The 27,178-nt window shown below is 41.5% G+C and overlaps 1 protein-coding gene across 2 annotated transcripts in view; it reads left to right on the forward strand.

Moving 5' to 3' along the window:
- MICU1 (mitochondrial calcium uptake 1) overlaps positions 1-27,178 on the forward strand; it is a 262,263-nt gene that overhangs the window by 179,026 nt on the left and 56,059 nt on the right. The window lies entirely within an intron of this gene.

A 27,178-nucleotide genomic window follows, 5' to 3' on the forward strand; every position in this document is an offset into this window, starting at 1 on the left:
CGGCTCACTGCAACCTCCGCCTCCCAGGTTCACGCCATTCTCCTGCCTCAGCCTCCCGAGTAGGTGGGACTACCGGCGCCCGCCACCTCGCCTGGCTAGTTTTTTGTATTTTTTAGTAGAGACAGGGTTTCACTGTGTTAGCCAGTATGGTCTTGATCTCCTGACCTCGTGATCCGCCCGTCTCGGCCTCCCAAAGTGCTGGGATTACAGGCTTGAGCCACCGCGCCTGGCCAGGGACATTTTAAAATAAAGAATGATTGCTCATGATGACTGTGCTAATGAGTGGAAAGAAACTTGCTTTTTTTCCTTGTTTTAACCAACTTAGCCTCAGTTAACTAGCAGATGTAATTTTTTTTTCTTTCTTAGAAGAAAAAGAGATTTTAAAAAAATAGATCTAGCCTCTGGCTTGCTACCCAGCCTTGGAGGAGTCTAGGAAGTCTCCTAGGAGCCAGTCCTAGCCAATGTCCTAGGAGCCAGAGCCAGCTCTGCAGTCATTTGTGAATGAATTATGCATCAAATGCAGTCTTTTGAATTCATACTTTGAGCAAAGACCACTTTAAAGGGTCATAAATTACATCAGGTTATTATCCTCTGAATTCATTTAACAGCACAGAAATGAATATTTGTCAAGTCTCTTATTTCTCATTATTTTTCCTATTATTGGATGCCTTTTCTCCCTCCCCACCCATAATCTCTTCATCTGTTTTGTATCAATCTGCTACACATTAACGTGAATGTGTTTTTTTATTAAAGCCACATGACTAGTGAAATATAAACTAGTTCTGTCATTTCTAAGCATGAGAGAAAGGGGGAGAGAGAGCTGTGCAAAATAAAAACAAAAGTACATTCTAGGTTACAAACTATCTTTTTAAAGAAGTAAAAGTGCATTCTAGGGAAATAGAGCACCAATACAAAGAAGGAAGGAAAAAGATGGTGCTTTTGGGAAACCAAAACAGAATGCAGTAGCCAGGCCATGAAATATTTTGAATGGTGCACTGTAGGTATTTGGACACTTTATCCTACAAGCTATAGGGAACCATTGAAAGGTATGAAGTGAGAAGTGGTATGATCAGATTTGGATTTTTAGAAAGATCACTCTAGCAACACTGTAAAGTATGGATTAGCAAAGAGGGAAAATAGATAGTTATTACAGTTGTTTAAGGAGAAAATCATAAGGTAGTCTTAGGAAAGGGGAGAGAGAAAAGGGAGTCAATTTGGCAATTGGCAGGTTGGCAATTGGCATGAAAGAATAGAATTCAGGTAATCCCATTCACTGAGATAGAGAACATAGGAGGAGAAGTAGTTTTGCTTAAGGAAATGTTGAGTTCTCTCTTGGACATTTTGAGTTTAAAGTATTCATGAGACACCTCAATAGCTTTCTCTAGAGGCAATTGGATATATGTATTTGGCAATCAGTGATGTGGGTCCAATTAGAGATACGGTATTATTAGCATATGGGAGTCAGTTGATATATTGGGAATTAATGAGCTCACTCAAGTACAATGTATAATTTACTTGAAGCAAAAAAGAAAGTGAGGAACAGAGTGCTATCCTTATATTTAAGTTGTACAGAACAAAGTAAATGGGCCAGGATGGGCCAGAGATCAGAAGGATGGGTCTCAGCCAGATCACTCTCATATCCCTCTAAGGACGTGACGCACAAGGGTAAAGAAACAGGAAATTACTGGTATTGGTGAGATAAGGTTGTAAAGAGACAGCTGTAAAAAATGTTTTCAGGAGTAAGTGCACAATAAGCATTTGTCAAAAAACTAATCAATATACAATAAGGTTATTTGGTTTTTTGGTTTTTTGTTTTTGTTTTTGAGATGGAGTCTCGCTCTGTGGCCCAGGCTGGAGTGCGGTGATGTGATCTCCACTCACTGCAACCTTCACCTCCCAGGTTCAAGCAATGCTCTAAAAGCTTGACTAGGCGGGGCGATCCTATTCTGAGCTCACTCACGTGGCTGTAGGCAGTAGGCTCCAGTTCCTCCCTTAGTGAACCTCTTCATAGGGCTTTCATGACCTGGCAGCTGGCTTCCCACAGCACAGCCAATGGGGAAGCCACACTGTCTTGTATAATCTGATCTCAGAAGTGGCATTCCATCACTTCTGCCTTATCCTTTTGGTTACAGATCGCTTCTGGTCCATTGTGGAAGGGGATTACACAAGGAGTAGGGGAACACTGGGAATATTCATATACAGGTTACCTCCTATACATACTCACTGCCTTCCTCAGATTATAGGATTGGCCTCAGGAGGGCTGTGTCAAAACTAGTTCCAGCATCAGAATATTAGACTCATTGCAAAGACCATGCCAGCAGTTTATCTTGCTACCGAGTGGTGATTTTATTTCAGACCTCATTGCCTTTCTCTACCCACTGGTGCTATTCAAAGTCACCACAATGCTCCCCCACATGATTCATTAGCCTTGAGTCTAGTGAATAGAGAGTTGCAGCCTCATGCCCTTCCTTCCCAGAAGACACTTGCTTCCTAGTAGTATTCCAGCACTGTAGATCAGTAGTTTCTCCCTGTGTCACCAGCACCCACCTACATATCCTTATGATCCAGACTATCCAATGCTTGCTGTATTTCAGTCCTAGCCCCTTCTGTCTCCAGAGCAATGTGTCCTCCTCTGCAGCTTTTGAATTGATGAGGAAAGTTCATCAGGAGGCCAGGGTGGGAGGATCACTTGAGTCTAGGAGTTCGAGACCAGCCTGGGCAACATAGTGAGACCCATCTCTACTACAAAAAAAACAAAAAAATTGGCCAAGCACGGTGGCATACATACTCACCACCTTCCCCAGATTATCGGATTGGCCTCAGGAGGGCTGTTTCAAAACCAGTTCCAGCATCATAGTGTTAGACTCATTGCAAAGACCGTGCCAGTAGTTTATCTTGCTACCCAGTGGTGACTTTATTTCAGACCTTTTATTTTCAGGGTATAGAGGTTTATTTAGTCCCTAATGTGCTATGCACCATGGTTTATTGTTGCCATTAGTAGCAGAAGTATTGGACATTTTAAATAAATGTCATTTTACAGCCAGAAAGATATGTTTCATTTCCAGCTTTTAATTTGTTCCCTCAATTTGAGACAAATGTCTATTAATTTAGTATCCACTTGGAAATTTAGTATCCATCATGGCAGTGTCTTGTAGCTTATTTTCTATGATACTTGATAATAAACTTGGGAAATTTCCTCTGTGATACATTGATGGTGTCTAAAATACTTAATAGATAACTTTTTACTCCAGATTCAAGGATTGTATTTTCATGATACATAGAACACATGATAACATATTAAAACACTTTTAATAAGTGAATAATGTGTCACTTAATGAGAGCCCTGTTGGTGTTTGAATTATTTATTTCTTTGGTCTAGTGAACTTTGATCTTTTTTTTTTTTTTGAGACAGAGTCTCGCTCTTATTGCCCAGGCTGGAGTGCAGTGGCACGATCTCGGCTCACTGCAACCTCCGCCTCCCGGGTTCAAGCTTTTCCTGCCTCAGCCTCCTGAGTAGCTGGGATTATAGGCGCCCACCACCACGTCCTGCTAATTTTTGTACTTTTAGCAGAAACGGGGTTTCGCCATGTTGGCCAGGCTGTTCTCCAACTCCTGACCTCAGGTGATCCACCTAACTCGGCCTCCCAAAGTGCTGGGATTACAGGCATGAGTCACCACGCCTGGCCAAACTTTGATCTTTTAATCAGAAACTCGCTACTGTTTGGTTATCTTCTTACCTAATTTCCAAGTATTCACTTAGGTGCAAACTCTGGTCTGCATCTGTGATACTAACCAAAGTAATTGGAACAAACTCTGAGATCTATTAGGAATTCCCTTATCAGCTTATACCGAACTACGTTTTTCCCAAAACTCCTAGCATTTCTCACTCAGTAGATGTATATCAACTTGAATTTGACTATGATTAGTTTTTTTTTTTTTTTTTTAAATATTATTTATTTATTTTGAGATGGAGTCTCGCTCTGTCGCCCAGGCTGGAGTGCAGTGGTGTGATCTCAGCTCCCTGCTACCTTCGCCTCCCAGGTTCAGGCAGTTCTCCTGCCTCACTCTCCTGGATAGCTGGGACTACAGGGGTGCACCACCACACCTGGCTAATTTTTGTATTTTTAATAGAGACATGGTTTTGCCATGTTGGCCAGGCTGGTCTCAAACTCTTGACCTCAGGTGGTCCACCCGCCTCAGCCTCCCAAAGTGCTGGGATTACAGGCGTGAGCCACTGTGCCCAGCCCACGACAACTTTTTTTTTTTTTTTTAATGTGAGACGGAGTTTCACTCTTGTTGCCCAGGCTGGAGTGCAATGGCACATCTCAGCTCTCCACAACCTCCACCTCCCTGGTTCAAGCGATTCTCCTGCCTCAGCCTCCCGAGTAGCTGGAATTACAGGCATGTGCCACCACACCAGGCTAATTTTGTATTTTTAGTAGAGACAGGGTTTCTCCATGTTGGTCAGGCTGGTCTCGAACTCCCGAACTCAGGGGATCCACCCACCCTGGCCTCCCAAAGTGCTGGGATTACAGTCGTGAGCCACCACACCTGGCCAGCACAACTACTTTTTAAATTTGAATCTAAAGTAATGTTGGGGCCGGGTGCAGTAGCTCACGCCTGTAATCCAAGCATTTTGGGAAGCAGCAGCAGATCACCTTATGTCAGGAGTTTGAGACCAGCCTGGCCAACATGGCGAAACCCCATCTCTACAAAAAATACAAATATTAACCGGGCGTGGTGGCACGCACCTTCAATCCCAGCTACTCAGAAGGCTGAGGCAGGAGAATTGCTTGAACCAGGGAGGTGGAGGTTGCAGTGAGCCGAGATCACACCACTGCACTGCAGCCTGGGTGACAAGAACGAAACTCCATCTCAAAAAAGAATAAAAATAAAGTAGGCCAGGCACGGTGGCTCATGCCTGTAAACCCAGCACTTTGGGAGGCCAAGGTGGGTGGATCACCTGAGGTCATGAGTTCGAGACCAGTCTGACCAACATGGTGAAACCCTGGCTCTTCTAAAATTACAAAAAATTAGTTCAGCGTAGTGGTGCAAGCCTGTAATCACAGCTACTTGGGAGGCTGAGGCAGGAGAATCACTTGAACCCAGGAGGCGGGGGTTGCAGTGAGCCAAGAATGTGCCATTGCACTCCAGCCTGGGCAACAAGAGCAAAACTTCATCTCAGAAATAAATAAATAAATAAGTAAAATAAAGTAATGTTGGGATTTTTCCAATGCTCTGGAAATTGTACTGCGTGGTTTACTGATCTTGTCTTATACTGGCTTCAAAGAGCCCATGAGTCTTTTTTCCTCCACCTGGAAAGGTTAATTAAAACTCTCCTAGTGTAATAGCTCCACAGCTTGTCATAAAGAATATTGTGGTATATTCTTGTGCTAATTGTGGATTTGAATTAAGTTTTATAGTTCACTTTTAATATATATCTATCATCCAACAGGATTAGGATAACTGGGGGAACAATGTCTTTGGTTTTCCTCACTTGTGGATATGTATAACCTCAAATGTGAGGTTAATGTGGTTTTGCATTCAATTTCTGCCAAAGAAAAATAATAAATTGTGGAGTTGCTTGATGTGGTGAGTATACTAAGCCCATTTATTTGCACATGTAATCATTTATTCCCTAAAGCTAATCACATTTTACACACACTTGGTCAACTGGGCACAGGAGCCTCCTCTGCCTAGTGAACCATAATTAATTTCAAACTGGCATAATGGGACATACACCCTTCCAGTCTCCTCTAGATCTGCTTTATAGAGGTCATCCGAAAAAGACTCACCTTCCCACTCAGATTTTCAACAGTCACTAGGTCCATCTGTCAGAGGACTCGACTGGGTAGATCCTGAGAGGGGAGTAACAGTTACATGATTTTAGTAAATGAATACTGCCAGGCTATAATTAGTATATGTCAAACCCTATTTATGAGATAGCTTCGAATATAGTATGCATTGCCTAGCGATGGGGATACATTCTGAGAAATGCATTATTAGGCGATTTCATTGTGCGAACATCATAGAGCGTGCTTACACAAACCTAGACTGCCTGTTGCTCTGAGGCTACAAACTTGTCAAGTATGTTACTGTGCTGAATACCGTCAGGGCAATTGCAACACAACAGCAGGTAATTGTGTATCTAAACATATACACCATCATCTGTGCAGTCTCGGTGATCAAAACATTGTTATGTGGCACATGACTGTATTTGAAATACCTGCCTCTCTCTGCTGGAATGTGACAGAAGAATGTGCCATTTCCTCATTACGTTACCATGGTGGCATCATTTTTAGTGTATTCAGTTAGGTGGCTCTGATTTAATATACTGTTTAACTTTTCTGCCTCCAAACTGAAAACAATGTGATATATAATCTTGGCCTCATATTTATGTGGTAGTCTTCTCTGGTATGGCAAGGCCATAGATAGCATGTATCCTCCCTAGATGATTTGAGCCTTGTTATTGCCTCCCAGCTTCCTGACAGCTAGAGGAGGAAAAGTGAGAATTCGAATTGTAGTAAAGGGATGAAATTGAAAATAACTAACTGGCCTGGTGCAGTGGCTCATGCTGGTAATCCCAGCACTTTGGGAGGCCGAAGTGGGCAGATCACCTTAGGTCAGGAGTTCAAGACCAGCCTGGCCAACATGGCGAAACCCTGTCTCTACTAAAAATACAGAAATTAGCAAGGCATGGTGGCAGGCGCCTGTAATCCCAGCCACTCAGGAGGCTGAGGCACAACAGTTGCTTGAACCCAGGAGGCAGAGGTTGCACTGAGCCTAGATTGCACCACTGCACTCCAGCCTGGGCAACAGAGCAAGACTCTGTCTCAAAAAAAAAAAAAGAAAAAAAATTTTGTAAAGACAGGGTCTCACTATGTCGCCCAGGCTGGTCTTGACCTCCTAGGCTGAAGCAATCTTCCCACCTTGGCCTCCCAAAGTGTTGGGATTAAAGGCATGAGCCACTGCACCCGCTATGTTTCTTAGAGTACCACAGAGAGACCATTAAGTCAGGTTATGTTTTAAATCCTGTAGCCCTAAAGTGTTTTTTTATTTTTATTTTTTTTTCTTTCTGATCATCAAGTTAATTAAGGTTTCTTAAAAAGCAATTTAAGAGACATAAATGATACTTCTCAATTTTCTGATACTTTTTCATTTTTAAAACAGCTAATGAGGAATGTTTCATGCTTAAGTATATTGGTCTGTCTCTACATCAAACCTCAAATTTACAAACATGGCTTTTAGGAGTTCCCACATATGTTTGGGAAGTGGAGTGGGCAAAATCCTGAAGACAGAATTGTTGAAAGCGGGGCTGATACCCCAAAATGTGCCTAATATACTAGACCATAAGGTGCCACAGAGAGCTGGAGAGGGAGTGGGCATCAACATGTATGTGTACCTTTACCAGGCTTTCGTCCACATCTGATATTTACTAATTCAACACTATTTCCTGAAAATCTGATTTGTGCTCTGTCTCTGCCAGGCACTAAGGAAATAATGGCGGGCCCAACACTCTCTCGTGAAAGTTCTCAGGGAGTGTTTGCAGAGAGACAGGTATTTAACAAACAGTGAAATGACTATGTCATTAAGTGATTTGAAAAAAAAAAAGTAGAGTCCTTTGGAAATGTGTAACAAAAATGTGATCTAATTAGGGGTGGAGAGGTGGTGAAGCAGGAAAAGCTTGTTTGATATGAGTGAGGTTTAAGTGAGCTCCAAGGGATAAAAACAAGGTAACTAGGTGAAGGAGAAGGAACAGAGCTTCAGGGAAATCAATAGCTGTGCAAAGGCTCTTAGTTAAGAGTGATTGAGATGAATTATGCAGTTAGGTGGCAAGTGAAGTAGTCCAAGCAAAAGACGAGAAGGGTGGTGGAGACGGAGAGAGGTGGTCAGATGAGATGATGTTTCTGACAGTGACTGTGGGAATAGAGGTGACTGAAGGTATCAGTGCCAAACAGGTTCTTTTCTGCTTCATGCACATTCCGGGGAACGAAACTCTTAACAACTTCCAAAGCCTGTGGTTGCATGGCTTTCTCACTGCTAATCTTAAACCTTTACTAAAAGAAAGTCAGATAATGCTTCGTTTCTGCCTTGCAGGTCTTTCTCTTGCTAGTGCTAGCAGAATCTTCTTATGTTTGAAATTATACTTCCTTAAATCTTTATTTTATTTATTTATTTATTTATTTATTTTGAGATGGAATCTCACTCTTTCACCCAGGCTGGAGTGCAATGGTGCTATCTTGGCTCACTGCAACCTCCACCTCTCGGGTTCAAGTGATTCTCCTGCCTCAGCTTCCCGAGTAGCTGGGATTACAGGTGTGCACCACCACATCCAGCTAATTTTTGTAGAGACGGGATTTCACCATGTTGGCCAGGTTGGTCTTGAACTCCTGACCTCAGGTGATCTGCCTGCCTTGGCCTCCCAAAGTGCTGGGATTACAGGCTTGAACTACCGTGCCCAGCCCCTTAAATCTCTCTCTCTCTTTTTTTTTTTTTTTTTTTTTTTTTTGAGCTGGAGTCTTGCACTGTCACCAGTCTGGAGTGCAGTGGCATGATCTCGGCTCACTGCAACCTCCGCCTCTCTGGTTCAAACGATTCTCCTGCCTCAGCCTCCCAAGTAGCTGGGATTACAGGCATGCACCACCATGCCCAGCTAATTCTTGTATTTTTAGTAGAGTTGGGGTTTCACCATGTTTGCCAGGATGGTCTCGATCTCCTGACCTCATGATCTGCCCGTCTCAGCCTCCCGAAGTGCTGAGATTACAGGCGTGAGCCACCATGCCCGGCCTAAATCTTTAAATTGTTTTTAATATCATCTCTTCTTGGGGTCCTAATAGGCTTGCAACAGCTGATGCTGTTGAACGGCCAATATAGAGGCAGTGGCAACTATTAAAGAAGCTGTTCCCAAAATCTCCCATAGCTCTCAAAGGCAGCAGAGATTTACTTTCAAGAGTATCAGATTTGAAGAACTAGATGTAACACAAAAGATGAAGATACTCTTTTTTGTTGTTTTTTAAGAGGCAGGGTCTCACTCTCATCCAGGCTGGAGTGCAGTGGTACCATCATAGCTCACTGCAGCCTTGAACTCCTGGGCTCAAGGGATCCTCCCACCTCAGCCTCCCGAGTATTTGGGACTACAGGCACTTGCCACTGTACTCAGTTAATTTTCAAATTTTTTATGGAGACAGGGTCTCGCTTTGTTGCCCAGGCTGGTCTTAAACTCCTAGCTTCAAGGAATTCTCCTGCTTAGGCCTCTCAAAGTGCTGGGACTACAGACATGAGCCACTGTGCCTGTCTGAAGATATTAACATTAGTTAGTTATTTTCTCTCTCTCTCTTTTTTTTTTGTGTGTATTTTTTTTTTGTGTGTGTATATATATATATATATTTTTTTTTGGTCAGGAGTTTGAGACGCTGGTCTCAAACTGACCTCATGTGATCCGCCGGCCTCAGCTTCCCAAAGTGCTGGAATTTCAGGCATGAGTCACCGTGCCCAGACTAAAAAAATTTTTTAATTAGCTGGTCATGGTGGCAAAGGCCTGTAGTCCCAGCTACCCCGGAGGCTGAGGCAGGAAGATCACCTGAGCCCAAGAGGTTGAGGCTACAGTGAGCCATGATAGTACCACTGCACTCCAGCCTGGGTGACAGAGTGAGACCCTGTCCCAAACAACCAAAACGAAATGAACAAAGTTTAATTGTCTAGCAAGGGACAGCTAAACTTATAATTAACCAATAGGTTACAGCACTATAAAAGAAAGCTTGCAAATTTTCTTCCTGGCTTTTTTTTTACAATTATTATCATAAAAGGACTTCATGGTTTTCCTGTTCTTAGGGGGAAAAATATTTTCTTTTTTTTTTTTCCTTTATGAAAGGAGAATGATAGTGATACAGTGTGGCCCATTAGATCCTTTGCCATTCACCTGCCTATGTTTGGACTATTCTCACCTTTTGTATTAAAGCTTCCTTAAGCTACATGTTTTTGAGCCTCAGCCACCCAATCTTTCTTCCATTTTTCCTAATGCTTGTCAGTCAACTTAATCTGAATTTTAATTTCTATATATTGTGTTCCAATCTCTAGCTCTCCCTTTTCTAAAAAATGGGCACTTTCCAATGTAATATTTAGTGTATTAAAAAATATTAACTTGGCCAGGTGCGGTGGCTCACACCTGTAATTGCAGCACTTTGGGAGGCCAAGGTGGGCGGATCACTTGAAGTCAGGAGTTCCAGAATAGCCTGGGCAACATGGTGAAACCCTGTCTCTACTAAAAATACAAAAATTAGCTGGGCTTGGTGGTGTGTGCCTGTAATCCTAGCTACTCAGGTGGCTGAGGCAGGAGAATCACTTGAACCAGGAGGTGGAGGTTGCAGTGAGCCTGGGCAACAGAGCAAGCCTTTGTCTCAAAAAAAAATATATAGATATATACACACACACGCGCGCGCGCACACACACACACACACACACAAAAACTTTTTCCATGGTACCCAATGAGAACGAGCTTATCACCTATGCAATGGCTTTCTGAATGGTGAGAATTAAAATGGATAAGATTAAGCCAATCAAAGAAGGGGTGAGTCATCACAAAAAGTGAGATCAACTGGGATTTGAACTCTGGAGACTGAAGAATAATGTGTTACTAATTTTACAGATAGTGTCCTCAAAATGTAGGTTTTTAGTGTAGGCAGAAATTTGAGAATATGCAACTTTATAATTTAGCTCAGTTCATCCAGGTAAAGGCAGATATAACCTTAACTGTTTTATCGTTCTAATATAATAGACCTCTGTTCCTCTCAGTTAAACTCTCCAGCTTTTGTGGAGCATAGCAAGACTTTTCATGATGGATTCATTGAACGTGGCCATTTTTCTAACTGACGCACAATTGATTTTTTCATATCTTTTTTTTTTAACTTTTCTGCCTGTACACCAATGATTTTTTCATATATTGCATCTGTGAAATTATTCCTATAGAAAACTTCAAGTAGTAACTATTTTTAACAATATTGCCTCCTGGGTATAAACTAGCAGTTTAACATATAATTGCCTACCTAGGTTTTCTTTTTCTTCTTTTTATTAGGAATATATATGTATACTTATAGTCAGTCTGTAATCATGGACTCGTTAAGTCATTCATAGAAACAGTAATATACAATTTTGTCATGACTATAATCATGCCAATAATATACATCTGTATAGAGTAACTTTAAAACCCTGTAGCCTATGTTGTGATCTTGGTGTTGTCCTATTATCTCTTCAAATCCCAGGCCCCTCTAGGCAGTAGCTATTATGCCTGCTTCAAAGGTTATTATGAGACTCAAATGAGAGAGTGAATCGGAAGCGTTTTGTACAGTATTATCCCTCAACCTATTAATTTGTGTCCCATACATAGTAACTTCAGGCCTTATAGTTTATCCCTACTGCTCCTGTTTCCGTAAACCTTTGCAGAAATCTGGTTTTTACAGGGAGAGACAGTTTATAATTCAACTTTCCATGCTCTAAGCATAGTTCCAGTCTTGCACATGTCTTTTATTTCTCTTCTTATAAACATGCAAAATGTGCAGTGAAGCATAGAAAGGAGAGGATTAAGAGAATTACTTATAGTTTCTTTCCTTTCTCAATCTTATTTTTTATTGTCTTTGTAGAAAACAGAACGTTTATTTCTCTTTAAATAGAGCTGAAGTTAACAGAAGCAAGTGTGACCACAAACTTATTATTTGTAACTTTTGTTCATTGTTCTTACTATCATTATTAATAGCAGCCAACATTTACTGAGCTCTTGGTAAGTGCCAGGCATTCTACTGCCATATTTCATTGAATCTAAAAGAAACATTGGTTTGAGACACTATTATTTTATCAATCACTAAGAAAGAAAAAAATGCTGTTGAGCAAACCATGACAAAAATGCTTTACACTAAAAATGTTTAGTTAATATCTATTAAAGTACTCCCTTAGGACTGGGCATGGTGGTTCACACCTGTAGTCTTGCCACTTTGGGAGGCCAAGGCAGGTGGATCGCTTGAGGTCAGGAGTTCAAGACCAGCCTAGCCCAAAGGGTGAAACCCTGTCTCTACTAAAAACAAAAATTAGCCAGGCACGATAGCAGACACCTATAATCTCAGCTGCTCAGGGGGCTAAGGCAGGAGAATCACTGGAACCCGAGAGGCAGAGGTTGCAGTGAGCCGAGATCACGCCACTGCCCTCCAGCCTGCGGGGCGACAGAGTGAGTGACACTCCATCTCAAAAAAACAAAACAAAACAAAAATACTCCATTAGGCTTAGATTTTTATTTTATGGCATTCTTGTACATATAAACAAAATAAATAAATTGGTCTAAAATTTCTTCATCCTCAGGATCCAACTCCTCTGAATTTCCTTTGACTCTGAATCATGAAAGTCTATGTTTTTCCATACAATATTGTTCTCTGAGCCTTCAAGAGCATTGGTGGTGCAGCATTTCTGAAAAGAATAATCCATTTTTAGCTGAGATTTTCTTCCAAGCTACTGACACGCATTCTGCAAGCTCTGACATACTTGTACAGTCAGTGAAAGCAGTGCCAACTGCTCCATAGCCAATAGCAATTTTAAGAAGCATACAGATTTCAGAGATGCTAAAATGTGGAAGGAAAAAAAAAAGGAAATACGTCTCAAGAAAGATGAATTAGGACTACAATTAGTCCTTGGTTCTTATCTCCTAAAATTGGGGCTTTTATATGGTTTCACATCTGTTATCTAACTTTACCCTCAAAGTAATCCCAAGAGGGAGGTACTTTTTATACCGATTTTATAGATGAGAGAACCGAGGCTTAGAAAGGTTAAAAATTGCCCAGAGGTACACAGTTGGTATATAACCAAGGAAAAAAACCAACCCAAGTCTGCCTAACTGCAAATCTTATATTTTTGCCACTGTACTAGCTTCATTTATATTCCCCAAATAATGAACAGCTTTGATCTGGATGCAAGAAGAATCCCCTAATCTTTCCAGAGAGCCAAAACAGGGAATATATCGTGCTGCAAAAAGTATTTCCCAGAAGCTACCAAGCTAGAATTTTAGTGAGTGACAACTAAATGAAAGGACTCCTACAAATATCATCAGCTGAGTATGGATCCTTCAATTCACATTTCTAATTTAGATGAGTGGATCCCTCTGTGTTTTGATCAACATTCTTATCTTCATAATGGGCTAAAGTGTGACTATAATGATTTTCAGATGTCTTCCCTGATTTGAATTTTGTGAAAATTGAAGATACGTTAGAGTTTTCTAAAATCAAGTGACAGAAGAAGGGAAACCTTACTGATAAGATTTTTTGGTTTTCACTTGAATGAATAAATGTATCTGCCATTTTTACCTCATTTATCCTTCCAGCATAGTTTCAGACCCTGTGTACAAATTGTTTTGGCCTACAAAGTCTGACATTGCCTATCCTGCCTGCGTGCTTCTTGACTTACTTACCTGCTTTTTTTTGTTTTGTTTTGTTTTCAGTCTCTTAGATGTGACCTGAATATTATTGAGAACTTTATATATAAGTAGACTCAGGCAAAGGAGCAAATGGAGTTTTGTAACAGAGCCCACAGCCTATCATATCCTTGAAAGTTCAGGAGCAGCTTTAGGATTTTCTTCTCTGGGAATAATTATCAATTCTAATGAAGTATCACAGTCTCTCCGTAGGTATTTAAGAGTGTAGACTGGAAAGTGCGTCTTGTGCTCCTATTAGATGATTAATACAGAATGGGTAGGTGACTTTCTAAATGAGGCAGAGATTTAACCAGTCAACCACAATTATTTATTGAGCACACACAGTGTGGCCCAGCTCTGTGTGTGACACAGACACAGTAAACAGTGCAAGGCTGCTGGGCACGGTGGCTCACACCTGTAGTCCCAACACTTTGGGAGGCCAAGGCAAGTGGATCACCTGAGCACAGGAGTTCAAGACCAGCCTGGCCAACATGGCGAAACCCTGTCTCTACTAAAAATACAAAAATTAGCCAGGCGTGGTGGCCCACACCTGTAATCCCTCCTACTGGGGAGGCTGAGACAGGAGAATCTCTTGAACCTGGGAGGTGGAGGTTGCAGTGAGCTGAGATTGCACCACTGCACTCCAGCCTGGGGGACAGAACAAGACCCTGTCTCAAAAAAAAAAAAAAAAAAAAAAAAAAGCAAAGACTCTCACATAGATAGTAGTCTATAAGGTGAGAAAGAGAAAACTATTTTCAAAAAATAAAGGACAGGCCAGGTGCTGTGGCTCATGCCTGTAATCCCAGCACTTCGGGAGGCTGAGGCAGGCATATCACCTGAGGTCAGAAGTTCTAGACCAGCTGGCCAACATGACAAAACCCCATCTCCACCAAAAATACAAAAATTAAATGAGTATGATAGCTCATGCCTGTAGTCCCAGCTACTTGGGAGGCTGAGACAGGTCTCTTGGAGTTGGCTGGAGGTCCACTCCAGACCCTGTTTGCCTGGGTATCACCAGCGAAAGCTGCAGAACAGCAAATATTGCTGCCTGATCCTTCCTCTGGAAGCATCTGCCCCCAGAGGGGCAGCCACCTATATGAGGTGTCTGTCGGCCCCAACTGGGAGGTGTCTCCCAGTTAGGCTACACAGGGGTCAGGGACCCACTTGAAGAGGCAGTCTGTCCATTCTCAGAGCTCAAATGCTGTGCTTGGAGAACCCACTGCTCTCTTCAGAGCTATCAGACAGGGACATTTAAGTCTGCAGAAGTTGTCTGTTGCCTTTTGTTCAGCTATGTCCTGCCCACAAAGGTGGAATCTAGAGGCAGTAGGCCTTGTTGAGCTGTGGTGGGCTTCACCCAGTTCAAGCTTCCCAGCCACTTTGTTTACCTATTCAAGCCTTAGCAATGGTGGATGCCCCTCCCCTAGCCAGGCTGCCGCCTCGCGGTTTGATCTCAGATTGCTGCGCTAGCAGTGAGCAAGGCTCTGTAGGCGTAGGACCCACTTAGCCAGGCACAGGAGAGAATCTCCTTGTCTGCCAGTTGATAAGACCTTGGGAAAAGTGCAGTATTTGGGTGGGAGTGTCCCGTTTTTCCAGGTAGTCTGTCACAGCTTCCCCTGGCTAGGAAAGGGAAATCCCCTGACCCCTTGCGCTTCCCAGGTGAGGCAACGCCCTGCCCTGCTTCAGCTCGCCCTCCTTGGGCTGCACCCACTGTCCAACCAGTCCCAGTGAGATGAACCAGATACCTCAACTGGAAATGCAGACATCATTCGTCTCCTGCATCGATCATGCTGGTAGCTGCAGACCGGAGCTGTTCCTATTCAGCCATCTTGGAATGTACCCTGCTCCTTTTCTTTTTCTTTTTCTTTTTTTTTTTTTAGACAGGGTCTCTTTCTGGCCCAGGCTGGAATGCAGTGGCATGATCATAGCTCACTGCAGCCTTGAACTGCTGGACTCAAGTGATCCTATCACTTCAACCTCCCAAGTAGCTGGGACTACAGGCACGTGCTACCATGCCCAGCTAATTTTTAAATGTTTGTAGAGTCAGGGTCTCACTGTGCTGCCCAGGCTGTTCTGGAACTCCTGGCCTCAAGCAGTATCCTCACCTTCCCTCCAAAAGTGCTGGGATCACAGGCATGAGCCACCATACCTGGCCTTTATTTCTTCATTTTTATTTTTATTTATTCAGTTACTCACAATGATGAGGAGATAATCAACTATGGATTGCTAAGCCCAAAGTAAATCCTATATCTTAATTATTATCATTACTTCCTAACAGCTTTTCACATTCATTACTGCTTTTCACAATTTGCCACATCTTTAGGAAAAATCAGCATGTCAAACCTGGCATAGGGGTCTTTAGGTGTTGAATATATGAACAAGCTAAATCTCCAACTCTCTTATGAATGCTGATAAGCTGTCAGCAATGCTAGGACAAAAGGAGTGTGGGAATGTGTTGTATTAATATTTTCATCTAAGCAATAGATCCCAGAGTGTTCTTTGATGGAGTTAGAGAAAAGCAAACTGACACTCAGGTGACAGAAAATAGCAGTTTGCTTTCCTACTACAATTAGTCCTTGGTTCTTAACTCCTAAAATTGGAGCTGTTATATTTTGTTCTAACAGACGTCTCTCTGTTTCCAAAACTCTTAAAATCTCATATGAAAAGAAGAATGTCCTTGAACTCTGAATAATGTTGGGCCTTCTAAATCTCAGAGAAGTATGTAACACAAAACTAGGATTTTTTGATGTTATTGAAAGCAGAAATTGGATATAATAAGAACTTCTGCTTGCTGAAGAGTCACCTAAAGGGGAAAATGTCGTGAAATTTTTAGCAATTTCATGTAGAAACATTAACTTCATAGATTGGTTGGAATATTAAATAGCAGTTAATTCTGCCAGAGTTTAAGGCTTGTTCATATTGATCAAGGTCTGAAGGAAAGATAACCAACAAGTTTTATGTAATTTAAAATGCTCTCCGAGTTGATGGAAAGCACTTCGTATAGGCTCTGGAACATAACAAGTGCTATGTAAATGTTTGCCGTTATAAATGATAGAATATGGATTGTTCTTTAACCATCTAGAGAATTTTTCTAAGTAAGGAAAATGGCCCGTCTAGGCCTTCTTTGCTTTGGAACTGAATTATTATTACCACTTTCTCCATCTCTCCATACCTAATGACATAAATTTAAACTAGTTTAAAAAAAAAAAAGGTAAATGGACTGGATTTACTCAAGATTATTCCCTCCACAAGGGGAATGTGATTAACTTAGAGGTAAATGCCCGCATTCTATTCCAAATTCCCAAGCATTCAGAAAAGTTAAAGTCAGGGTACTGGAGGACTTTTTAAAACAAACTGAGCCGATCATCTGCTGTTTTGTTCTAAGGATTTAATCATCATCATTGATTGATATTGAGGTGTTTCAATATTTTAAGTTATGTTTCCTTGTTTAAAATGAAGAAACTGTAGGTCAATATTTAATTACCTTCTTATCATGAGGAAAGATTCCCTAGAATATAAGCCAATGAAAGAAGTTGTAGTCTGGGCGTGGTGCCTCACACCTGTAATCCCAGCACTTTGGGAGGCTGAGGTGGGTGGATCACCTGATGTCAGGAGTTCGAGACCAGCCTGACCAACATGGTGAAACCCTGTCTTTACTAAAAATACAAAAATTAGCCAGGCATGGTGGCATGCATCTGTAATCGCAGCTACTCGGGAGGCTGAAGCAGGAGAATCACTTGATCCCGGGAGATGGAGGTTACAGTGATGAGCTGAGATTGCGCCACTGCACTCCAGCCTGGGCAACAGAGCGAGACTCTGTCTCAAAAAAAACAAGTTACGAAGAAAAAGGTCCACAGGCCAGGCGCCAGTGGCTCACGCCTGTAATCGCAACACATTGGAAAGCCAAGGCAGGAGGATGACCTGAGGTCAGGAGTTCAAGACCAGTCTGGCCAACATAGTGAAACCTCATCTCTACTAAAAAATACAAAAATTAGCTGAGCATGGTAGCACAGACCTGTAATCCCAGCTACTCAGGAGGCTGAGGCAGGAGAATCACTTGAACACGGGAGGCAAAGGTTGCAGAAAGCCAAGATCACATCACTGCACTCCAGCCTGGGTGATTCTCCATCTCAAAAAAAAAAAAAGATCCACACATTTGACTACAATAAAGATTTTAAATTTCCACACATAAAACAGACCTAAATAAAATTAACAGATGGGCAAACTGAGTGATATGGTTTGGATATTTGTCCTTCACAAATCTCATGTTGAAGTGTGACCCCCAATGTTGGAGGCTGGGCCTAGTGGGAGGTGTTTGGGTCCTGGGAGTGGATCCCTGATGAATGGCTTGGTGCCGTCCCCATAGTAATGAATGAGTTCTTGCTCTCGTAGTTCACATGAGAGCTGGTTTTTTAAAACAACTTGGAACCTTCCCCCTCTCTCTTCCGCACTCTCACAATGTGATATGCCTGCTCCCGCTTCAACTTCCACCATGCCTGTAAGCTCCCTGAAGCCCTCACCAGAAGCAGAGGCTGGCACCATGCTTCCCCTACAGCCTGCAGAACCAAAATAAACCTCTTTTCTTTATGAATTACCCAGCTTCAGGTATTCCTTTATAGCAATGCAAATGGGCTAATACACTGGGCAAAAAAAATTGGCAGGCATGATGGCTCACGCCTGTAATCCCAGCACATTGGGAGGCCAAAGTGGGAGGATCACTTGGGGCCAGGAGTTTGAGACTATCTTGGGCAACAGAGGAAAACCCCATCTCTACAAAATGAAAATTTAGTTTTTATATTTATTTGTATTAAAAATTTTAAAAACATACCTGGGCATGGTGGCACACGCCTGTAGTCCTAGCTACTCAGGGGGCTGAGGTGGGAGGATTGCTTGAGCCAAGGAAGTTGAGGCTGCAGTAAGCGTTGATCACACCACTATGCTGCAGCCTGGGTGACAGAGTGAGACCCTGTCTCAAATTAAAAAAAAAAAAAAAAAAAAAAAATACATTAACAAAAAACAAATATTTTTAATCTTAAACTAATGAGACAAATATCAGCATTGCTATTTTAAAAAATAGACAAAGAACATAAATTCACACAGGAAGAAATATAAATGACCACTACATATGTTAGAAAAATGGTCAACCTAGTAATCAAAGAAATACTAATTAAAATGAGTTGTCACTTTTCCTGTAGCAAAAATTTTTTATTACGTTTGATTTTGTTAAGGATCCTAAGAAATGCATATTCTCATATATACTAGTGGGATTACAAATTGATACATCTTTCTGGAAATTAATTTGGCAAACTACATTGGAAGCATTAAATAGTTTATCTCTACCATTTTTAGACCCAAGAGACTGGCAAAAAATAAAAACTGACAATACTAAGTGCTGATGATGATGCAAAGCAGTGGGCATTCTTATACATAGCAGATAAAAAGTGTTGGTGTGATTATTTTGCAAAATGATTGGGCATTATCTTGAAAAGCCAGCAGTTCCACGTCTAGATATACACCCTAGTCTCAGAACTCTTGTTCTTCTTTCACCAGCGCACTTACCTAAGAATGTTCATAACAGCATTGTTCATAATAGCAAACAGCTGACAATAATGGAGACGTCCATTTGTAGGAAAACTGATACGTAAATAGTGGTAGAAGCTGGGCACAATGGCTTACACTCATAATCCCAGCACTTGGTGAGGCCAAGGTGGGAGGATCACTTGAGGCCAGGAATTTGAGACCAGCCTGGGCAAGATGGCGAAACCCCGTCTCTACTAAAAATGCAAAAATTAGCTGGCATGGTGGTGCTCGCCTGCAATCCCTGCTACTCAGGAGGCTGAGGCATGAGAATCACTTGAACCCAGGAGACAGAGGTTGCAGTGTGCCAAGATCACACCACAACACCCCAGCCTGGGTGACAGACCAAGACTCCATCTCAAAGAATAGATGGATGGATGCATGGATGGATGGATGGATGGATGGATGGATGGATGGATGGATGGATAGATAGATAGAGGTATATTCAAAGCAGTAGAAATCTATAACAGTAAAAATGAAAGAAGCACAGCTAAATGTTATAACATGTAGGAATCCTTAAAATATAATGTGGATTAAAAAAAACATTGCAAAAGAATATATCCAGTGTGATACCATTTTATAAAGTTTGAAAGGAAGCAAAAGTAAACAGTATATTGTTTAGGAATACAAACTTCTGTTTTAAACTATTGAAAATAATAGGCCGGGCATGGTGGCTCACGCCTGTAATCCCAGCATTTTGGGAGGCTGAGGCAGGTGAATCACCTGAGGTCAGGAGTTCGTGACCAGCCTGCCAATGGAGTGAAACCCCGTCTCTACTAAAAATACAAAAATTAGCCAGGCATGGTGGCACATGCCTGTAGTCCCAGCTACTGGGAGGCTGAGGCAGGAGAATTGCTTTTACCTGGAAGGTGGAGATTGCAGTGAGGCAAGATCATGCCCATTGCACTCCAGCCTGAGCAACAGAGCGAGACTCTATCTAAAAATAATAATAATAATAATAATGTACTAGAAAAGGGACGCAGAGCGTGGGCGTCAAATGGAGTGCTGATGCTTCCTTTCTCAGGGTAAGTGGGAGGCTCGTGGTGTTTGTTTTATTACGCTTCATAACTTGTCTTATATGTATTATGTATATGTCAAATATTTCACAATAAAAATTTAAAAAGCCCATAATTTATATTTCAAAATTTTGTTTCTAGGGATTAATTCCTAAAATAATGATGAAAAATTAAGTTCAGAAAAAGTTTATCAAGTATTTATCACAGACAAAAAATTAAACAGCCTAGATTTCTAATACCATTTTTTAAAATCTTGCCTTTTTCAAGAAGGGATTTCAGAAAGTCATAAAAAGTACAGTCAGTGAGACAAAAGTAAAAACTTTCTGAAAAATTAAAGTTAAAAGAAAGAAGAAAGCAAAAGAAAGCCTAACTTTCTTTTAAGAAAAGTAAGGTTAGTATGAAAAGTGTAAGTCATAACGTCTCCTATTCTAGAAGAGGCCCACAAACTTGACTATAAGCTTTCCAGTAACCAGGATAAAAAGGAAAACATGATTCACATTGACTTTAAAATAAGAACATATCAGCTGTTCTGATACTGAGACCAGAGAGAAATTTCTCTCCACATTAACTGTGTGGGCAAGTTATTTCACTTTTCTCTGTCTATGAAATAGAGTAATACTATTACCTGTCATATAGCATTGTGAGAATTATCAAAGGTTAGTTCCTAGGACAGTACCTGGCAAGTATAAGCACTCAGATATGTTACTGATTAGCCAAAATGAATGGCATTCTCAAGACTATCCTTATAGAAATCAGTATCATGGAATTAGATATTAAGAGATAAATGTAGAGATATTCCTTGCCTTAGATAGGAAATCTTCCCAACAATAGGACAGAAGTGTTGTGAATTTTCTGGTGTTTTGTCTGTGTTCATTCAATACATATTTATTGAGCTCTTCCTTTATGCCAGATTTTCTGTTTTACAATTACAGCAATGGTACAGGTTAATAAGTTGGTGTTCTGCTTTAAGCAACTCTAAGTAGTTTAATCTTGAAGTCATTCTAATGTGTTAAATAATAAATAAAATTAAGTGCTACATTTATTGATTTTTTTTTTTTTTTTTTTTTTTTTTTTTTGAGGCAGGATCTTGCTCTGTCACCCAGGCTGGAGTGCCTGGTGGCACGATCTTCGCTCACTGCAACCTCCAACTCCCAGGATCAACTGATTCCCTTGCCTCAGCTTCTCGAGTAGCTGGGATTACAGGTGCATACCACCACATCCAGCTAATTTTTGTATTTTCAGTAGAGACAGGGTTTCACCATGTTGGCCAGGCTGGTCTCAAACTCCTGGCCTCAAGTGATCCTCCCACCTCGGCCTCCCAAAGTGCTGGGATTACAGGTGTGAGCCAGCATGCCTGGCCCATTTACTTGAATGTTAACTGGGTGTCAAACTCTGTACTAATTTCTTTACATATATTATCCCGTTTAATCCTTACAAACAACACTTTGAGGTCACAAATATTATCTTTATTTTTTGGTAAGAAGATTTGAACCCGCGGAATGGGTAAGCCACTTCCTTGAAGTCACAGCCAGCAAGTATGGGTTCAGGTCAGAATTTGGATCCAGGCCTTCCTGATTATAAAGTCCATATTCTTAGTCACTTCAGTATATTACCTTCTGTGGAATGAAACCAAAACATATCAAACCTTGAAACCTTTTGTTCCAAATCTAAAATATTTTTCCCTGGTACGCTCAGTCAAATATTTCTTGATTGTTATTATCTTGTAATAAATTCATGCATTAATCTTATTATCTTCGTGGTTTGGGCTGTCAGGCTGGAGGGTTAACCTTTTCCTCGTCTGACTGTTCTGATTGGTACTCATCATTTAGTCAGTTGATTTGATCACCAACCTGAAATTTTTTCTTAAAAACCATTTTTAAATGGAAGGAGGCCAGGTACAGTGACTCATGCCTGTAATCCCAGCACTTTGGGAGGCCAAGGCAGGTGGGTCACCTGAGGTCAGGAGTTCAAGACCAGCCTGGCCAACTTGGTGAAACCCCATCTCTACCAAAAATACAAAAAATTAGCCAGGCATGGTGGCGAGTGCCCGTAATCCCAGCCACTCAGGAAGCTCAGGCAGGAGAATTGCTTGAACCAGGAGGTGAAGGCTGCAGTGTAGATCGTGCCATTGCACTCCATCCTGGGCAATAAGAGCAAAACTCCATTTCAAAAATAAAACGGAAGGAATGTTTAGATTGGAAGTAGAAAGCTCTAGCAGTTGAGTTTGGTAATCTATAATCTTACGTGCCAAGACGCTAATGACTTGTCTTGGCCCCTGCTGAGGGCACTAAACTGTGTTGCCTCTGTTCTAGATTGTGAACCTTCTTCCTCAGTTTGCCAGCTAGTCAAAAGACAACCTTGTTAGTGCTTGCAATAAAGCTGCCTCTTTAAAGATCAAGAAAATTCAGGCTCCTGGCATTCTGACCTTGGCTCTTGTGTGTCCCTTGTCAATGGCAGTAACATAGATTTCCATTCAAACTATGAAATGTGTATGTCTTGCTCACTGGGTAGGTTTATAGTCAAGAACTTTGCCTGTAATCATTTTCCTTTAGGTGGGCATAACACAGTTATTCTGAGACTCCTGATAGTAGCTGCAGTGGCATGATTAGGACCTCAAAAGCTACATACTATCAGATTCAAAAACACAGATGTGTTCAGCTCAGCAGCTTGAGATCACTATGCAATCTTGCACTGCACAGTTCAGAAGCCTATCAAGAAATTTATCATTCTTTTTAATATATAAATATATATTATATATTTTATATTTATATTTCTATATATATATATTTTTTAGAGATTGGGTCTATGATGCTGAAGCTGGTCTTGAACTCTTGGGCTGAAGCTATCCACCAATGTCAGCCTCCCAAAGTGCTGGGATTACAGGCATGAGCCACTATACCTGGTGCCCAAAATTTATCATTCTGAAAACTTGTATGAGGATAGGATTTACTATGGGGAATGGACAGAGTCCCTTGAAAGATAACTGTATGAAAGAGAAGAAGGCTGTTTACATTTGTTGGATACGTTAATCTCAAAAGTCTTCAATAAATGAAGACCCACTTGCAGATAATGATTTCTTTTTCCTTTTACTATGCTTCTAACCTTACTTTTGGCCTTTGTTCATAATACATGTTTTCTTCCTTTCCTGGCTTCCCATTCTTAAGTAATTTCATCTAGATACGTGTAGACCATCTGTGCTTCCAAAACGACAAGGGACAGGGGTGCGAACAAGAGGCGCAGTGTGAACAGAAAGCCAGGAAAAACCTTGCAGTTTTTTGGCTCCTCTTTGCCTACCCTGCAGCCCCCTGGGGAATAACAGGGAAACAACAGCTTGTATCCATTTGAGAAAGTGGCAGTGGCTGCGGAAGGGGAAATGTGAGGCGGTTAAGCTCTCTTCCTAGACACGGAAAAACAATGCAGATGGTGGGTAGTGTGCTGGAGTGTACACATGCTGTGCCTTAGAATCAAACACAGTGGAGGCTTTTAATTTTCATTGAAGTAGAACATCAGAGGTTCCAACATTAGTGGAAAATAGGTTGGGTGAAGTAAAATATAAGCCAGTAATTTGAATTGCTTCCACATATGCAATTAGAACTTTTCTACATTATGATAATTTTGTAATAACCTGTGTCTTTCCTCAAAAGATCCTCCCACGACCTTGGGGATTGATTACATGCATATGGCACTCCAGGAGTGCACCCACAGGATTGTCCCAGCTTAAGATAGCGGTTGAGTATCCCTTATCCAAAATGCTTGGGACCAGCAGTGTTTCAGATTTTGGAACATTTGCATTACACTTACTGATTGAGCATCACTAATCCAAAAATCCAAAATTCAGGCCGGGTACTGTGGCTCACGCCTGTAATTGCAGCACTGTGGGAGGCCTTAGGGGGGCAGATAGCTTGAGCTCAAGGGTTCAAGAACAGCCCAGGCAACATAGGATACCCCCATCTCTACAAAAGATACAAAAATTAGCCAGGCGTGATAGTGCACACCTATAGTCCCAGCTACTCAGAAGGCTAAGATGGGAAGATCACTTGAGCCCAGGAGGTCGAGGCTGCGGTGAGCCATGATTGTGCCACTGCACTCCAGCCTGGGTGACAGTTCAAGACCCTGTCTGGAAAAAAAAAAAAAAAAATCCAGAATGCTCCAATAAATATTTCCCTTTTGCATGATATTTGAGCATCGTGTTGGTGCTCAAGAAATTTTGGATTTGGGGCCAGGTGCAGTGGCTCACGCCTGTAATCTCAGCACTTTGGGAGGCCAAGGCAGGTGGATCACCTGAGGTCAGGAGTCTGAGACCAGCCTGGACAACATATACTGAAACCTTGTCTCTACTAAAACTACAAAAATTATCTGGGCATGGTGGCACATGCCTGTAGTCCCAGCTACTTGGGAAGCTGAGGCAGGAGAATCACTTGAACCCAGGAGGTGGAAGTTGTAGGGAGCCAAGATCATGCCACTGCACTCCAGCCTGGGCAACAGAGCAAGACTCTGTCGCTCAACAACAACAAAAAAATTTTGGATTTTGAAGCATTTCAGATTTGGGGTTTTTGGATTAGCAGTGTTTCACCCTGCATACACTTGACCCCTGCAGCCACATGATGTCTAGCTATTGCCCTTGAAAATTTAACCCTAATGAAGGTCCTTGAGATACTACCTTCAGACTTCCCCAGCCTTAGCATAGTAGGTCTTCAGTTAATAAATTTTGAACAAATAGGACATTAGTTCAAGTCCGTTTCCATTAGCAGTTTTGCGTGTAAAGGAAAACAGATCTCCATGGCTCCCTCCAGCCATGTTTAAGACCTCAGAAATAAGGGGGGTCCTGCCTCAGAAGAGCCTAAAAACCTAAAAGAAGAGGTGCTGCCCAAAATCAAATTGCAGAGCTGAAGTAGTAAGCTTCGAAGCGGCCATACAACTTGGACAAGTGGAAGTTGATTGTTTTTAAGCCCTTTCAGATTCCAGTCACTTAAAAATAATCATAATAGAGCCCATTACCAAAAGACAAGTCTGAGTTTTCAAAGAACATTAGTAAAAATGGTAATCTGAGCATTGGAATTGTTGCTTGGGCGTCTCCGCTGGAAATTGACCTTACTATCTGAAACAAAACAGAGGCGAGGCCTTGTGCCCCTATGGAGAACAGAAAATAAAGGCCTTTTGTGTAAGCCTTGAGCAAGCTGCAGCTGCTGCCAGTGTCACAAACAAGAAACTTTTCAACCATGAATCTATCTGGTGAGATAGAGCTGAAAATTCATCTAATTCCAACACATGGGATTTCCCCACAGCTGTGAAACCTTCCACATAAGGGTAGAATGAACACTCTAAATCATTAAAGTCTATCCTGGAAAGCAGGGAGCACAGCCTTGTTTCACATGCGTTGAAGAAGCCCATAGGTGAACTTTTACCCAGGTTTCACTGAAATCTGATTTAAACATTGCAGAAAGTATGCCCATTTAGAAAATGTTGTCAGTCCTCCACTTTGTTTCAGGATAGTAAATTGAGTCATAAGTCACACTTAAATTGAATCCTGAAAACTTTTGGTATTGTCAAAAATTAATCAGCTCTATAGAATGATGGTGTGACAAACATCAAATATTGAGTGGCAGTGCAGAAAAAGAGGCTTTCACCTAATAATTGATGATGTTGATTTCTTTGGACATAGTTTGTGTCTCATTTAAATGTGACTAAGCCCCATGGCTGTGTAAGTTTATCCAAAACAACACAGTGCTGTTCTACAGGAAGCGAATATACTCAGAAGTAGGAAATGGTGTGGTGTTGAGAGATAGTCTTTGGACCCAAATAGGGCTGAATTCAAACCCCAGCTCTGTCACATGTAGCTGCATGTTACCTCAGTTTTCTCATCTGCAGAGTGGAGCTAACAATAGCTGCTCCAGAGGCTGTTATAGTGACTATAAGCACAGTGACTCACACCTGTATCCCAGCACTTTAGGAGGCCAAGGCAGGCAGATTGCTTGAGCCAAGAAGTTCAAGACCAGTCTGGCAACATAACGAGAACCCCATCTCTGTTTACAAAAAAAATTTTTTAAGTCATTAAAAAAAAAGAACATATGGGTGAAATACCCGGACCGTAGTACATGCTCAGTAAATGGTTGCTGTTAGGCCAGGCGTGGTGGTTCATGCCTGTAATCCCAGCACTTTGGGAAGCCGAGGCCAGTGGATCACCTGAGGTCAGGAGTTCAAGACCAGCCTGGCCAACATGGTGAAACCCTTTCTCTCCTAAAAATACAAAAATTAGCCAGGCGTGGTGGTGCATGCCTGAAATCCCAGCTACTCGGGAGGCTGAGACAGGAGAATCTCTTGAACCTGGGAGGTGGAGGTTGCAGTGAGCCAAGATTGCACCATTGCACTCTAACCTGGGTAATGAGTGAAACTCCGTCTTAAAAAAAGGAGGGGAGGCGGGGGGGAAATGGTCACTGTCACAGGTTTATACAAAAGTAATTGTATTAAAATACAGTTCTATGTCTTGCTCATTGACACAGTCTCACCACTGAGGAAACAAATTTAGGTCTCTATCAACTTACTGAGCTAACTGAAGAAATGAGAGCTGAAAGAGAAATTCACTCTCAACTTTCTTATTTCGCGTCTCATATGTAAGTCCTGTCTCTATCAATGTCCTAACATTTTATTGGTATTTTGGGGAAACTTGAAAATATATTACTCTTCTTTAAAATTATACTCTCAGACCTTTATGAATTTTTTAGAAGAGTAATCAATATTATTATCTTTAAAACAAAATTAGGAATGCTTCTGTTCACAAGATATCAGGATGTCAGGACATTGCTGAGTCTGGGTCTGTTCAGTAAACGTTATCAATCTGTTCCATTAACCATAGACATCTAGAGGCTAGGAATACCTAACTTCCTGGGAATGCAGCCCAGCAAGTCCCAGCCTCATTTTTCCTAGCCCTTACTCAAGATGCTCAAGATGCTGTTGCTCTGGTTTGACTGTCTCTGACAATAGTAAGTGGCAGATCTGGGATAAGAACCTAGAGCTTCTGTTTCTTAGTTTCTGCAAATCTTACTGAGAATTGTAGCTCAAAAATATAATCCCAGTCATCAGCTATTTTCTGCCATCAAACACAGCTGATCATTCCATGTTCCACGTCAAAATACTTTCCATT

This window comes from Chlorocebus sabaeus, chromosome 9 (assembly GCF_047675955.1).
Source record: "Chlorocebus sabaeus isolate Y175 chromosome 9, mChlSab1.0.hap1, whole genome shotgun sequence".
NCBI classification, from domain to species: Eukaryota; Metazoa; Chordata; class Mammalia; order Primates; family Cercopithecidae; genus Chlorocebus; species Chlorocebus sabaeus.